This window comes from Triturus cristatus, chromosome 11 (assembly GCF_964204655.1).
Source record: "Triturus cristatus chromosome 11, aTriCri1.1, whole genome shotgun sequence".
In the NCBI taxonomy this organism is placed as follows: domain Eukaryota; kingdom Metazoa; phylum Chordata; class Amphibia; order Caudata; family Salamandridae; genus Triturus; species Triturus cristatus.
In genome coordinates, this window is record NC_140594.1 from 101,633,754 (window position 1) to 101,646,086 (window position 12,333).

Consider the following 12,333-nt stretch of genomic DNA (forward strand, 5'->3'; position numbering starts at 1 on the left):
TGGCTGAAAAGCCAGTCCTTCAGTTTACCATTTTCTTTTTTTAAAGGTCCACATTCATTTCTTTTTTTCTTTTTCTCAATTTACTATTATGTTTTAAAGTGTACTGCATCTCTCCGAGGCCCCCCTCTTTCTGCTTGTTTCATCTGCAATGTGCTGCAGCATATTGGTAGTAAAAATGGCAGCCATGTTGGAACTCTGAAACAACCATACACTATGTAAAACCTCATTGCAAGACAGACACCCTCTGCTATGTTTAATTTAATTTTTATTAGAAGTGCACCACTTAGGGAGTGGCATGCTTTCTTTTTTCTACTTTTAATCTTCTACTTAATACTGCATATGCTTATTCAACTTTCATGTGTGTTTTATTGTGGATGGGTTAATGGGTGAATGTAAGTATGAGCCAGCAGATACATGAATAAATACATGAGTGTAAGGATGGTTGTCAGAGTGCACCTCTGATGATTTATTTAGTATCTAACCTCACCAGTAACTGAATAAGCACTTTAAGTTTCAGATTTCAGATTTTTTTTTAACAAAGTTCATAGTTAATTAAAACCATTACACCAGAATACATGTTCAAACCATTGCAATAAAAAATGACAAATACATTGAAGACAAGGGTATTTCATGTTGAGTCAGAAGATAACAGTGTTAAAATATATGGCAGCTCCAATGGGCAAACTATTACATTTCCTATGCCGGTTGTATCTATAGACTCAGGTCAAACAGGATTACTTTAGAAGCCACCCTAGAGTCATCCGATGATCATCCAACTACATTAGATGTCATTTTTCATCATCAGACATCATCAAGCTCTTGAAGTCATCAGCAAAGCTGAAAAGCTCGGCCTGATGATTTGAGGATGACTTCAAAATGAGGATCTAATGACTTTAGTAGGTGTCATTATTCGTGATGATTTAAGGATGACTTGAAAATGAGTATCTGCTGAATTCAGAAGGTGTCATTATTCCTGATGATTTAAGGATGACTTGACAATGACTCTCCGATACCTTTACAAGATGACATTGTTCCTGATGACTTAGGGATGATTTGAAAATAAGTATCTGATTACTTCAAAGGTACTATTGTGTTTTCAATAGGATGTTTTTGCTTCTGGTGATTTTAAAAGGAATTGCTTGTCTATTTGAGCACGCCCACCACTTTGGTTTCAGGTTTCCAGAAAAATGCAAACTGTTGGATGATTGCAGGATTAATTGCAGATAAACGCAAAATGACATATATGTTTTCTATTATACAGAACTGAGCATACAATGTGCTTTAACAAACAGTGTACAAGTCAGAGGTTATTTTTTAACACATTTATTTATTTTTGTCACTTTCTTTTTGTACAAACTAGGTAAAATAAGCATCCACTGTAAAAAGATCAATGCCTAGCATTAATGGAGATGAACATAAGCCATTGTATGCATGGTCACTGAAGTTAAGGGACAATGAAGTATAAAAATATGTGGCAGGATAAACTAAATAACGTAGCAAAAACAAATGCTACACATTATGCAATCACTGGAGGCACATTATGCAGCAGAATCTTTATCTAGCCATCTGATATTTGATGATTTCCACTGCAAAACAATACACCAAATGAGGGAAACAAGCATCCATCAAACAAATACACAAATTATGAAATATTTTATTGCATTCACAAACAAATGCAAACAAAAACAACAACATTTTACTTGTAATGGGAAGGTTGAAGCTTTTCTAAAATCATTGAGACCACCCATTGGCCATACTGAATTGTATTTGATGTACTTGCTCTGCTCCCAAAAATCAATTTGAGGATACCAAATGAATTATTAGCCTTCAATTTCATATTGCTGCACATTTATAAAACATTTTTTAATGTTCAGTTGTCCATTTTGCTTCTATATTGATATACACTTTATTATTTGGCCAACATTACTATGTTTTATGAGCAGTCTAGGACCCCTGCGTAGGTGTCGCTGACCCATAGGTGTCCTGGAGCACAGGTTAAGAATGCTTATCAAGATGATTTCTAATCAAATGCGCTATAAAAAGAGACGTGCATGTAGGAGAACTTTCTATCATGATTTGCCTTAACCTATTTTAAATCGATTTTGCATTTCACTTACAAATGATTCATTTTCTACCTGAATGTAAAAACAGGCACATTTTATCATTGATATCCTGATAGCTGTGATGTTGTTATCTTCTACTACCCGATGAACTGGTTCCCTGATGTCATAGGATTCACACTTAAGTGGAACCATGAGTGCTAGGTTAACAGACATGTCTACCTGCTTACACTGAATGAATCTAGTGACCCTGCCATAGGCAAACACTCCAGATTCTGTTTCATATTTTATCACACTTTGGTCTCTCCTTTGAATACGGGTGTAATTTGAGCTGTAAACAAGAATATTGCTTTGTTCTAAAAAAAAAAATTGTTATAGGCTATTACATCAGACCCTAAAATATGAGTAATCTGAGTTACTGCTATATATTCATTCTCTGTTAAGCTGTAAGGGTATGTAGAACCAATGCTGTAAATGCAATTTTCTATTTCTAAGTATCGTTGTCGGTTTCTCTTATATGAACACATCATACTCTGGTAAAATTCTGCCTCAACACTATCAGGAGGCAAATGATTTTCCATTAATACAGGTATTACCTGTATCATATTTACTACATCTAGAACTTGTGTTTCTATACCTACTGTACCATGCACATGTTGTAAAAGGAAACCATTAACATCTTCAAAAACAAAACAATTAGCAGTAAACAGAGGCCCTGCTGCTCTTACACTGGCTACTAAGTGGACCAATTGATGAACATTCATTGTCAAAAATCATTTTTCATATAAATCATTAAACAGTTGCACAAACAAAAGTAAACAATGTTCTGCTATATTTAAATATTCCTGTTATCATTTAATAGCTTATGAATTGCTTTCATAAGTACAAAAAAGTGTAAATAGAGTGATCTATCTAAAACATGTTTTAACACCGGCATTCCATAAAATAAAAGAACATTTCGAAACTCTGAGCCCTTCCAATATGGTAGTTCATCAACAGACCTTGGAACTCTACTAACATCCAGCGTAGGTTTTATCTGTTTCAAATAAACATGAACTACTTTGACTTTTTCATAAAGAGAGTATGAATGATGCTTATATTCTTTAGTGAAGCAGATGGTCATCAACAATTTCATAATGCCACTACATACATCATACATGTAATCAATCACAAATTCTCTGGTTACACAGCAATGTTTCAAAAACATGAACCACATGGGACCTTTGATCCCTCTTACACTGTAATCAGAAAGTCACCTCTCGATATTAGCTATTGCACAGTTTACATCTGATTGAGTAGTATTGAGTGTCCTTGGTGGGCCTTTTGGGTTTTCAGCATTGTAAGGAAATACTCTACAGTGCCCTTTTCCTGCAACAATGACTCCACCCTCTTGTAAACAATGCCAGCACCCAAACTTCCCATTAAAAGAGGGGGCCTATTTGAAACAAGACAACAAGATGGTAAATCACAAGTGATTGTCAGAAGTGTAGCGTGGCAAGTAAAACTACAATTGTTGTGACCTTTAAATGACACTCCACTTTCCAGCTGTGCAAGTTCAATATATAATGGTTTTAAGAAAGACCACATTATTGGCTTTTTTTGCGGAAACCCAAATACCATATAGTAATATATTTTCATGCAGTTTTCTTTGAGATGCAGGCAGCTCGTTTACCCTTAAGTACACTGGCCACATTGATATTTTGGAACTTTTAAATACAGGAATGCCATCTGTGTTCATTGCAAATGAAAGGCTGTTAGGGTTTTTCAGGAATCCACTCTTGAATACATCCAAATACATTTCCCCATAGTATACATCTTTCATTGTTTGTTTCTCATTCTCCATATGGGGATCAAATCAATGTTTCTTCACATTTTCTGTAAAATGTTTTTGCCTAAACATCGGCTGTAACTGTGCAATTAGGCTATGCTGAATGAAATAAGACACTGAGTCACTTTGATTCAAATCTTCCACACAGTGTTGGTTAGGACAGGTCTGAGTGTTTTTATCAACATGTGTATAGCAGGTGGCACAATAGTAAGTAATATTTGGGGCCTTAACACTTTTTTGATATATTTGTGAAGGTGATACATAGTTTTGAACATTCTTTTATCACGTGGCAAGAACAAATAGATGAGATTCAGCATATAGCCAGCTGCCTCATCACTCAAAGCGAAAACGAATAATAAAGCAAAAAAGCAATAGTATGACCACCTCTAAGCATTTGGTGGAGCCCTCAAAAATAGGTGATGATTCATCTGTGGTATTAGTTTGATCAGAACAAATTTGAATTTCTTTGTACTCATTTTGAATGGTATATCCAACTTGAGCCAAAAGTTGTTCAAAACCAGAATCTGAGTCATTAATTAAATCATCTTTAAGCTGAGCATCCATTTCAACTTTTACACTGCTACAAAGCTTATCCCAAACAGGGTCAATTGGATCTTCATCTGTGTCATCTACTGGTGGGGTATAATCTGGTAATGCTGTACTGTTGTCTGAAAGCAATGTACACTGCTCTGCAGAAGGCGATGTATGAAGAACTATAACAAAAGAAAGTACATCATTGTACATTTAGTAAGCAAAATATGTTTAGTTAGATTGGAAATATATTATACGTCAGTAACCAATTACATTTACTGTGGCAGAAACTCAATGTGGGTTGATGAGGACCTTCATTTTTGCAGGTGATGCGCTTTCAAACTACATATTTTCATGCATCAAATTGTTAATGCAAGAGGTATAAAAAGACGTTTATAATTTCATACTGTACCTTTGGGGATAATGTCATCTCCTGTGCTTGAAGGATCCTTCTTTTACTTTTTTCAGTGTTGTATATTGTATAATGTTGTCATCGCCTTCTTTAATTAAATGTTCAGTCTACTCTCATGAAGAAAAAAGACCAATTAATTCAATTCTGCCTTTGGTAACGTGTAGCACAGGTCTTTTTGCGACTTCTAAAGGTCCCCCACTGGTTGAGCAATTCTTGTACCCACAGCATTAATAATTTTGTGTCTTGTGTGCATTCACCACATATGCATGGCTATTAGGATGGGACATGAGAATGAACAAATAGTGTTTTGGTACAATAATCTCCAGATGGTTTAGTGTGGTGGTATTGATTTGGCTTCATGCAAATCAGAGAATCTGGTTTGGTGACTTATTATGTTAATAATGTATTCTCAAAACTGGACAATATAACTTTGTGATCACATTAAACTTACTGCACCATTTAATTCCACAACACAATGCTTTGTCTCCACAGAACATGAATTTGAAGATGATTACAGTAATATATTAAGAACATAGCTAACAATAATGTAATTACTTACATGTTCCTTCTATTAAGGGCTTGCCTAACTAAACTATAACAAGAAACAAAACAACAGGGTAAAACCAAAGTCATGCAGAGCAGATCATACTCTTTGCAAGGAAGCCTGTTTCACATTCTTGGCTCAAAAAGAAAGACAATCCATCTGAAGTACTGTTAACTGGATCTTAGTGTCTCTGTAAATTGGACAATTGATATCATCCTAATCTCAAAACACAAACCTCTAGGCAATCCGAGGCAAATGTTCAGTTGAAAGTGACTGGTGTGGAAAGCAGACTTTAATAAAAAATTGTCATTATAGAAAAGTGTGTCTTCTGAGGTTACTGACCGTTATGAGTAAATCTATTTTGTAGATTGAAGTGCCCTCTGAACAGATTTGGTGTAATGTTTTATAATGTGCACTTACCTCTAATAACCATTTTTTGTATGGCCCACGTTTCTTTCCTTTTCCAAGTTATCCTCCTTTATTCACTGGCATCATTTTTTCTGCTTCCAATAATCTTGAATAATTATTTGAACTTTGAATAGATGTACATACTGAGGAGCACAGATTGAAATACACTTTACATATGGAAATTGAGCTGTGGGTCTTTCTCGTACAGACAATACTTTGGCTCCCTCACTTGGTTTTACTTTATGATGCCAAACATCTCAGTTCAGTATCTTCCTGGCTAATGGAAGGCCGCTAAAAGGTATTTACACCTGACAAACATACAATGCACTTGTAGCGCATTTTAAAGATTTAAATTTTTCATGAATTACTGATATGTCCCTTGTAAAGTGGTATATCATATACCCAGACCCAGACCCAGAGACATGGATCCTGCTAAACTGACAAGATTTGCATGTCCCATGTGTTTCCTGCACGAAGGGAGTGTGCTACATTCTTTAAATAGACGTTTAGCCCCTCCTTTGGGTTACAGGAGTTTATTTCCTGCCAAACCGGGCTGACACGGTGTTGTTTTCGGCGTGATAGAAAGAGTGGCACATTTTCAGGCAGGCTATTTTAATGCCCCAGCTATGTTTCCTGAGGCCAAATTCAAAAGGCAGCTGAGCTTGCATGATGTGAATTGGCAGTTTAAAAACTGAGAGGTTGGTCTTGGCGTTAATAGGGCTAAACGTTTTGTCATTTTCTCTCCTACAATTTCAGAGCCATATGCTATGGTGAACAAAGCAAAACCAAAGGGGATGATGGACGGAGTGTTGAACATTGCAAGCACTCACCCCCAGTCAACTGATCTGGGTTTAATCCATCATCATTCTTTAGCTCACTCCGCCACCCCAGTTCAGACATGGCCATTTGCAAATCAGTCTGACCCTGTGCCTCATGGGAACAGTCCAGCCCAAACTGCCAAGCCATGTCTTTCCTGGACCGGAAACAAGCATCCTGGGACTGGTTTCCGGCTAATCAGCCGTCATCAGCAAGGCTAGCTTGAATCCAGTGGCAAAGTGAGCAAGGGACCCATGTCTGTGCATACCCTGCCAACTTAGGGCGAACAAAGTAAAACCAAAGGGGATGATGGATGGAGTGTTGAACATTGCAAGCACTCACCCCCAGTCAACTGATCTGGGTTTAATCCATCATCATTCTTTAGCTCACTCCGCCACCCCAGTTCAGACATGGCCATATGCTATGGTGGGCAGGAGTTTGGCTGCCATCACCTGCTGTAGAGGACTGAGAATGGGGCCATGGAAAGTTTTTGTGAGTTGCAGAAATCCTGAAATTAGAGGGGCGGCCTTTAGCTTCATGCCCTCCATGTGCAGGGTGAAAGAACCTCAAGAGCAGGGGTCTCCGACCTTTTCTGTAGTGAGAGCTACTTTTGGTCAGTCACATTCATCGTGAGCTACTAAAGGCCAAGCAACTCGTGCATTTTTCCAATAGACCCCCCACGCCCAGCTGTAGGGGAACAACAGTGTTTGAACTACAGTTGGCTGCGCAACCGGTGAGTGTAGTTTGTGTATTGATGAGGGCAGGAGAGTTATATTTGTACTGACATTAATATGATAATATCCTGGCAAGACAAGTGACTTCATATTGGTTGTAACACTTTCAGACAGTCCAGCCGTGTATTAGTTAGTCTGTTAGTTAAATTACATTATTTGTGATTCAAAACTTTCCTAATTAAAAAAAAAGAACCCCTCTTCAAAACTGCATTTTGTGGGTTTTCACACTTGGCCAGCTACCCTCACTGCAGAGAATGGGCACGTTTTTGTGAACTTGACTGGATAAACTGCCAACATGTGTAACCTAGCCGGGAACACTGTTTATCTGCTGTGTCAAGATGTTTTATTTGTGATATATTAGTGGGGCAGAGTGCGCCTTGGGTCCTCCTACCTCTGCTGCTTCCAGTAAGGGAGTAGGTATTGCATATGATGTGCATCGTACGCCCTGATAGCATGCACACTTGGTACATAATGGATACGGAGCGAACACCCAACGGGCTCAAGAACACTTGGTACATGATGGATCATGATGTAACTTCCCAGCCACAGAAAGTGACACTCATAAGAAACACCGTTTTATAACATTTCAGCTAAACCTGGGAATGTGAGCACATATCCTCTTTTATGCAACTGAGGTGTTTCTCTTCAAATTAAGAATTGTATGTGTATGATTTTAATCGTTTGCATTTAACATTGTTAAGCTCTTGAAGCGGGAAAAAAAATACTTTCCGTTTCATTGCAGTGTGCAAACATCAAGCTTAATTGAAACTCGCGAGAGACCATGACAGCCATGGATAAGATCTATATATTACAAGGCAGCAATTTAATCTGTTTTTTTATGGTTTCATGTGTGCTGAACTGCAATGAGCCAACTCGCCTATACAACTATCAGGCCAGAGTAGGGGCTCGCTACGGGTGTGGAGCTGATCAGGCCTGCGCAGAACTCCTTAAGCTTACCTGCCACTTCGGTCGAACTGGTGGCAGGCTGAACAAGGCAGGTGGAACAGGTCCCGGTAGCAGTTGAATACCGCTTGCACCACCTGCACACTTTCCAGCACCGGCCGCTCCGCTCTGCAATGCCTGCTGCTCGGCACCGGGCCTCGACGCGCAGAATGAAAAGCGCGGTGCCAGGATTTGAAAGGAAGGTGGCGGCAGTGCTGAGACTACTGGAGGAACAACATAATCCTCTTTGGCCCGCCCCTCCCCAGCTAAGCTCAGTTAAGCCAATCTGAGCCGCTGGTTTGGGTGAGGGCAGGCAACGTCTCCATAAAAAAGGCAGGAATATTATAACGATGTCAATGGGCTACTAAATGGCAACGCTACCAGTGCGAGCTACTTACGAGGACTTGGCAAGCTACTGGCAGCTCGCAATCGACTGGTTGGAGACCCCTGCTCTAGAGTCAAACACCACTCAAAGATAGTTATACTGCAAGATGCTCCTGAGACCAGATCCGCCGAAAGACCAGGCACCTGGAGTTTTACATTTCTTCAAGAATTTTACCACTTTAGTTTTAGAGAGGTTCACTTCGAATTTGTTCTGTTATATGTAAGAAAAGAGTATTCATGAGGCGCTGTAATCCTACCGGAGTCAGACTCAGTAGTTACAGGTCGTCAGCATACAATATGTGCATCATGGGTAGACCATCCAGGTTCGGGGATGAACATTTATGGAATTTAAAGCGTATGATGATTCTGAAATGTTAAACAACAGCAGGGCAAGGGAGTACCCCTGCTTCAAGCGTGTTGCTATGTATATCTTTAGTGAGAGCTTGGTGCCGTCTTCCAGCATTACATAGAGCCATGTGTTTTTTATTTATTTAGTTAAGCCAAATTTATATAGCGCAGACTTTACTCATAGGTGTCAGTGCTTCACAATAGAACCAAGTAGGTTAGATAAGGATAATTTTACATATTTACATGTTACAGAAACACACGAGAAAGAAGATAAAGTAGAATAAAACAAAGATGGCGGTCACACAAAAAAAAAACACATTAGAAAAATCGTCCAGGCATAGATTACAAATGTACGATATTGAAAGAACTTCCTTGAGGGACATGAAAAGGAATGTATTAGTTCTGGAAGTATCTTTGGAGGAGAAGAGATTTGAGGTCAGTTTTGAAGGTACGGGTAGAGGTGGTGGTACGGAGTAATGGAGGCAGTGAGTTCCAGATTCTAACCACACTGCCTGAGAATGATTGAGCCATCGATCTTTCCCTTTTGAAGGTGGGGGGCTCATGCAGTAGATTTTATGCATTACGAGAAGTTCTAGAGCCTCCAGAGATTTTAAGTTTAATTGCCAGTTATCGAGGGGAGGAAGTGTGCAAGGCTTTGTGGGTGAAACAGGCAGCCTTTTAGATTGATCTTGCCTCGATGGGAAGCCACCCAGGAGAAGACAAAATGGGTGTGATGTGGTCAATTCTTTTGGCCCCAAAGACAAAATGAGCCGCTGAATGGAGAACGGATTTAAGAGGGGAAAGGTGAGATTTGGGGAGACCAGCAAGAAGAGAATTGCAATAATCCAATCTAGAGAGAACCAGAGATTGGACCAAAGTTTTTAGGTCTCGCTCCGGAAAGAAACGTCAAATCCCCCAGAGAAGGCACAGTTGGTATTGTGCATTCTTTGCAATAGATTTGATGTGGGAAAGGAGATTGGGCCTTTTGTCAAGTATGACACCAAGGGATTTTGCACTGTCGACAATGATAGGTTTATTGTTGAATAAGTTCAGCTGATCCATCCAAGATTGAACAGGAGGAGGAGAGAGTGAGGTAGAGAGGAGGAGGAATTCCGTTTTGGAGGGATTCAGAATGAGTTGATGAGCTAACATCCAGTTTTGAATAGAGTTGAGAGTAGAGTCGAGGATTGAGATATCGTGTGCGGAAGACACCTTAAGGTATATTTGAGTGTCGTCCGCATAGAGATGGTAAAAAATCCCAGATTTACTTAGGAGATTTCCCAGTGGTCCCAAATAAAGATTGAACAAAGTAGGTGCAAGGATAGAACCCTGAGGGATGCCTTGACCTACTGTCAATGAAGACGAAAGACTGTTCGCTATTTTGATCATTTGGGATCTGTCCGAGAGGAATGAGACAAACCATTTTATGCACAGTGCCTTCTAAACCCATTCTCTGTTGAAGAGTGTTGTGATTAACAATGTCAAAGGCTGCAGAAAGGTCTAGAAGAATCAGAAGACAAGACTCCCCAAAATCGAGTACACGCAGCGCATCGTCGATCACTTGCAGCAGGGCTGTTTTAGTGCTGCGATTTAGAATGAAACCAGACTGGAAATTATCAGGAAGATTATCCTTAATATGGAGGAAAAGTTGTTTCGCTACACATCTTTCTGTGATTTTCGCAAGAAAAGGGCCATTAGTAATGGGGCGGATGTTGTTGAGGTTGTTCACATCAGCGGTGGGTTTTTTAAGAAGTGGGGTAACCTGTCCTGATTTAAGGGCAACAGGAAGTGAGCCTTGTCTTAGGAAGAGGTTAACCAGACAGGTCCATTAGAAAAGAGTGTGGGTGTAGAAATCAACGGCAATGTCACCAGGGATGGGGTCAAACGAATGGTTAGAGGGTTTGGTTTTGAGGATGCATTTGAGGAGGGCATCTTCAGAGATGACGTCAAAGTTCTGCCAAATGACTAAGGATTTGCGCTCCACTGGGGGGGTGGGGGGGGGGTAGGATGAATGACCTGATCCACCAGTGATTTCACTTTATCATCAAAGAGTATGGCGAAATCAGCTGCTTTCTTTGGAGAATCATCAGGCTTGGTGGTTGAGGGAAAGTAGTTTGGATTTTTGATGAGGTCAAATAGTTTTTGGGGTTTGTGTTTGGCTGAGTCGAGGAGGGTTCTGAAGTGTGATGCTTTTTCATGGAAGATGTGTTTGTGGTATTTTGATCTTGGTGAACGTAAAATAGAAAGTTTAGTGGTGGATGGAGATTGTCTCCATTGTTTCTCCAGGATTCTCATGTTCTTCCTTTCTTCATAGAGGGATTTATTGAACCATGGTGCTGACGGATTACGCCTTTTCCTTTTGCTTTGAAGTGGAGCAACATTATCAATTTTGACTGCAAGGACTGAAAGGCATTGGGAGGTAAGATTGTTGACATCCAAGTTAGGGCCTAACCTTGGAAGTGATAGCATAGCAGAATCACAAAGAGTGGCAAGGTCAATGTTTTGGTGTTTAGGTTGGCCAAGAGTAATAGAGTGTGATAGGTGAAGAGGGAAGGGGATGAGGAAGTGATCAGACCAGTCTACTTGAATAGGGATAGCAATAGTAAGCATGTCTGCTTAGAAATAACGAGGTCCAGAATAGAGCACTTATAGTGTGTTGTTTGAGTGCAGTGTTGGATAAGATCATTTACTGAGAGAAAAGTGGCAAGCCTATTGGCAGCAGAATCTTCCAAAGAATCCCAGTGAAGATTAAAGTCTCCCAGGAAAATCTGTCTGTCACTTTGAGAGTATTGGTCGCTGATGAAGTCGGTGAATTTCTCCAAAAGAGAAGAGCAGTCACCAGGCGGGTGATAAATGACTTGAAATCTGAAGGGAGAGCAGTGTTGCACTTAAAGCTCCAAAGACAGGCATTCGAATGTACGGAAGGAGCTGTTAGGAAGAGACTTAAGTTCAAGGGAGTTTCTGAAGATGATTGCACACCTTCCCCAACTTTGTCTGTTCTGTCATTTCTAAAGATAGAATAGTCAGTGGGTAATAGAAGATCAAAGATAGTATGATAAGTGTCATTGAACCAGGTCTCAGTGAGGAACAGAATTTCAAGATTGTGGAGAATGATGGTGTCAGAAATTGTTTAATTGCAGATCTGCAGTTGTGGAGCGAACAGCGCAACTCTGACTAAACTGTTTTCATGACAGGGCGTTTGGGCTTTTAGGGGGGATAGGGATAATGTTCTTATAAGAGGGTGCCAGGGTAGAAGGAGGCTGATGGTTAGTTCTGATAGAAGAGATGGTCGGAATAGTGCACTGAGTAGACTTACTGGGAGAGGA

General features: G+C 39.8%; 1 protein-coding gene and 1 long non-coding RNA gene across 3 annotated transcripts in view; one reads left to right on the top strand and one right to left on the bottom strand.

Annotated features, from left to right (window-relative positions):
• Positions 1 to 12,333, top strand: part of SLC2A11 (solute carrier family 2 member 11) — a 422,108-nt gene that overhangs the window by 34,522 nt on the left and 375,253 nt on the right. The window contains exon 2 of one of the 2 annotated variants that reach the window (XM_085633805.1): positions 11,322 to 11,426. The exons of the other annotated variant lie outside the window; for it this stretch is intronic. The gene's annotated coding sequence lies outside the window, so the exon portion shown is untranslated. The remainder of the gene's footprint in view (positions 1 to 11,321; positions 11,427 to 12,333) is intronic. 2 annotated transcript variants of the gene reach the window in all.
• Positions 1,308 to 12,333, bottom strand: part of LOC146783418 (uncharacterized) — a 67,073-nt gene continuing 56,047 nt past the window's right edge. The window contains exons 2-3 of the long non-coding RNA XR_014970509.1: positions 4,832 to 4,938; positions 1,308 to 4,601 (exon numbers count right to left, since the gene is read on the bottom strand). This is a non-coding gene — a long non-coding RNA (uncharacterized LOC146783418). The remainder of the gene's footprint in view (positions 4,602 to 4,831; positions 4,939 to 12,333) is intronic.